This window comes from Sorghum bicolor, chromosome 5 (assembly GCF_000003195.3).
Source record: "Sorghum bicolor cultivar BTx623 chromosome 5, Sorghum_bicolor_NCBIv3, whole genome shotgun sequence".
NCBI classification, from domain to species: Eukaryota; Viridiplantae; Streptophyta; class Magnoliopsida; order Poales; family Poaceae; genus Sorghum; species Sorghum bicolor.
Window position 1 is genome coordinate 64,600,195 of NC_012874.2, and position 4,598 is coordinate 64,604,792.

Below are 4,598 nucleotides of genomic sequence, written 5' to 3' on the forward strand. Positions count from 1 at the left end.
TGCGCCGAGCTCCGCCGCGCCCCTCCGTCGCGCCGCCACCGCGAGGACGCCGAGCTCCGCCGCCTGCCTCCGCCGCGCGCCACCGCCTCTGCGCCGAGCTCCGCGCCCCGGCGAGGTGAGCAGGCCGTGCCGCGCCGCGCCGCGAGCCACCGTGCTGCGAGGTGCGGCGGCGGCAGTCGTGCGCGCGGCGCGCCGCCGCCACTCCAGCGCCGCCGCCACGCTCGAGGTGGCTTGCTGGCCCCTGTTGGGCCTGGCAGGCCGCCACTCGAGCTTTTTTTTTATTTTTTTTAATTAATTATAAATTATTTATTTAATTATTTATTATTTATTTAATTATTTATTATTTATTTAATTATTTATTATTTATTTATTTATTTATTATTTATTTATTTATTTAATTAGGGTTTAGGGTTTTATTAATTAGTTTTTAATTAGGGTTTAGCTTTTTATTAATTAGTTTTTAATTAGGGTTTTGTTATTTATTAATTAGTTTTTAATTAGGGTTATTTATTTGTTGTTTATTTATTTATTTATTTATTTAATATTGACTAATTAATTATTTGTTTAGTTATTTATTAAATAGTTTTTAATTAGGGTTTAGGGTTTTATTAATTAGTTTTTAATTAGGGTTTAGTTATTTATTAATTAGTTTTTAATTAGGGTTTTGTTATTTATTAATTAGTTTTTAATTAGGGTTTCTTAATTAGGGTTAGCTAGTTAATTAATTATTAATTATTTATTTATTTAATAATTTAATAATTATTGATTAATTAATTATTTCTTAAGTATTGTTTTCAATTAGGGTTTGTTAATTAGAGTTTGTAAGTTAATTGTTTATAAATTATTTGTTTAATTAGATGAGTACTCCAACGAATGCTGAAGCCCAGATAGAAACACCGGGATCCGACACCTCTGGATCCGACACTTATAGAAGCCCGAGCGTATCACCACGTGAATCCTCCAGAGCTAAGAAGGCTCGTCTAGAGTTGGAACATGACCCGACATACGAGCCTCAAGCTGATCTGGATGATGATGAGGTATATATTGTAGTAGTGTCTACACAATAGAATACATGTGTATATATGTATATACCTAACAATTGAATGGACAGGAGGTGTTATCTCAAGTTGTTGCCGAAATGGAGGCAGAAGAACAAGATGTTCAGAAGGACATGGCGCCTCAAACGACTGGGACATCCTCTGAGCCAAGAAGTAAAACAAAAAAGAGTGCGGGCACGAGGAGACAGAGGAAGGAATAGATTTCCAGAAGAAGTTTACCAGATTATAGAGTTAAGTCCGAGCGGAGAGCCCTTAGCACCTCTAGAGGCGCTACCCAAATTTAGGGCCGCAATTGGATATTTAGTAAAAGAGGAATTTGATATCAGTTGGAGTGATTGGAGTATGGTGCCACAAGTGAAAAGGACCACTTGCTGGAATCGCTTGTGCACTCGATTTATTTTTCCCGATGGTACAGATGAATTGGCCAAGGGTTATGTCATGAAGCAGTTGGCAATATCATTCCGGGGCTATAGGCACGATATGAACAAAAAGTGGTTGCAGAAGGGACGGGACCCGACGAAGCGGTACCCTATCACAGAGGCTCAGTGGGCACGTTTTCGTTTGATGAGAGAATCAGACGATGCGAAGGCTAAGAGCAAAGCCGCCTCTGAACTCGCGAAGAGGAACAAGTATCACCACCACCTTGGCACTGGTGGTTATAAGACCAAGATTCCTAAATGGAGGGCAGAAGACGATGCAAAGAGGAGAGAGGGCCATTTGGCATTGACCGATATAGTGCCTGAAAGGAGTGCGAATTGGCTTCGTGCTCGGAAGGCAAACACTGAGAGCGATGAGATGTCATGTCCCGATGAGATTAGAGAAGTTGCCGACAAGGTTTTGGAAGCATCAAACCTAGAAAAGAAAGGTGCCTTCAAGTCACAGAGGGAGAGGGACATCCTTACCCATGCTCTAGGTAACCCCGAGCATCCAGGACGTGTACGGGGATTCTCCTCCAGAATTAGTTGGAAAGAAGGATTCGGTGATGAGTGGAAAGGCATGTATAAGAAAAGAGACCGACATAAGGAGGAAATGAAAGATTTTTTTGAGCAGCAAGCTGCAAAAAATTTTAGGGATATGATGGAAGACTTCTTTACAAATCCTGATCCTGAAGTGATGAAGCGGTTGGAAGGAGCAGTGTCTGCTCAACAAATGTCCTCACAAGCTCCTTCGCATATGCAGCTTGTACCAGCTCAACCCTTGGAGCGTCAGGAGATGGCCTCACAATCTAAGCCCTTTCCAAGCAGTATAGCGTCAACAACAACTTTAGGTAAGCTTGACTTCATATACGTACTTCTAATAATTATCGTGCAAACAATATACATGTGTCGCTCACTCATTTATTCTTGCAGTGACCATTGGATTGTTTTTTATATTTATCCCTTCGAAGGGAAGGTGCTTGTCCTAGATTCTTTACATGTTCCTCCCGAGAAGTATCAACCATTCTTGGTTCAATTAGAAAGGTGAGCCAACATATGAAACCACATGCGTACTTATATAAATTAGAGTTTCAAAATAACTTTAGTGATTTATATTCGATATCTACAGGGCATGGCGGTTTTATAAGAAACAAAAGGGACCAGTCGACGCCGCACGCTCAGATCCTAGGGTGCCATTGATGATATAACACCACTATCCGGTAAGTTGTCCAAACACATTTCATCATATAAATAATACATAAAGCATGACAAATTTAGAATAATCTGTTGCTCATTATATAGTGCCACAAGCAACCACCTGGATCGGTCTATTGTGGGTACTATGTCTGTGAGTTTATAAGGCAGCGGGGACGTTACGTCAGGGACAAAAATATGGTAAATAATATATATGTATGAAGTTTTCTCATTAAAGTTGCAAAATTATATATTGAACATGTGTCAATCATGCTTTTAAACTTTGTTTCCAGCCAAAAAAGCAAGGAAAGGACGTGCCCTTTACACCAAAGACGCTGGAAGATATAGTAGCAGACTTGTGTGGTTTTATAATGAGAGAAATAATTCCAAGTGACGGTGCATATTTTGATCATGAGGGCGATTTAGCAAGTGATAAATTTAGAGTGCTGACAGACATAGCAGGTCTAAATCTGAAGCGAAATGACATGTAAACACTGTATGGTTGTGCGGATAACATGCATTAATTGACGTGTATATATGTAATTTTATGGTTGATGTTTGATTTCATGTTTACAATTCTATAATATATATATGTGGTGTATGTATGATGTGTGTGTGTATATATATATATATATATATATATATATATATATATATATATATATATATATATATATATATATATATATATATATAGTGTTTAGCACTGTGTTTGGTGGGAAAAATTAAAATTTGAAATATATATAAAAAATTATTTACACAGGCGGTGTAGTGTGAGCCGCCTGTGTAAATTGCATTTATACAGGCGGCTCACATTGCCAGCCGTGTGTGTAAAAATTCATTTACACAGGCGGCTCACACAGCCCCGCCTGTACTGTGGTCCATTTTGTACTGACCCCTGGTACAGGCGGTGGGCTTGGCCGCCTGTGAAGATGCCTTTAGCACTGCCTGTAAAAATATTTTCTGTAGTAGTGATATTCGTATGAATCTATTAGCAACCCAGGTTGATTGCTCACCCAGAAACGTAGCAACTGGCATGGACGACATGGCAGCAGGGACCGGTGACTTGCTGGTGCAGGCTTGTTTCTGGGCGACTCAGCTGCTTGCAAGCGGTGGCTTCGACTTGTGGAGGATGTATTGCAGCTTTTAACCTCAGCAGATGCGTTTACCCAGGTCTTGCAAAGGAACCAGCAGCGTGTAGCAGCTTGGCAGAGGTGTGGCGGCGGCGGCGTATATGCGTGGGCAAGAGAATTTGGCAGAGGTTCAATTAAGGATGTAAGTGGGGCGGCGATGGGCAGCCCACCCCGCGTCCGCATCAGCTCCAAGTGTTATGTGAGCCGATGCGGCAGCCCACATCTCGCCGCTCTCAATTTGTGGGTTGGATCGGTAGCCCACAAAGTGCCGCAACTCAGGTTCGCTGCTATCTGCTAAAACCGGCCGAGCAAGCTTCGCCTCCTTGAGGCGCCAAGGTCTGAGGCATGCGCTCCCGCCGCCGCGCTCGCCATGCGAATGACTGACGATGGTGCTTGCCTGGACCTCCACCAATGGTCATTGCTGCCTTGTTCTTCTCCCTCGTGCATAGAACCGGCACGGTGGCGCCGCATCGTCAGCAGCTCAACACAGACGCCGAGGCGGAGCTTCGTGTTGCAGCACCGTCTCAGCTTGGACGATAGCACCATCGTCATCTCCATGGACTGATAAGAGCTAATCCTGGCAACTCATCGTACGTGGTGGTCTGGGTGAAACCAACACAAGCTTGGCCGCGCATGAGGAAATGAAAACAAAAACGCAAAAACGTGTGCATGCTGTCTGCGGCCGCGCCACCTGTCTACTTCGCCGACTCCGTGTCGACCTGAGTCGCTCGCCACGCCGGACGACATCGGATGCGTCATCATCTAGCTCGCCGACGCGTCGCAGTCACAGCAGCACG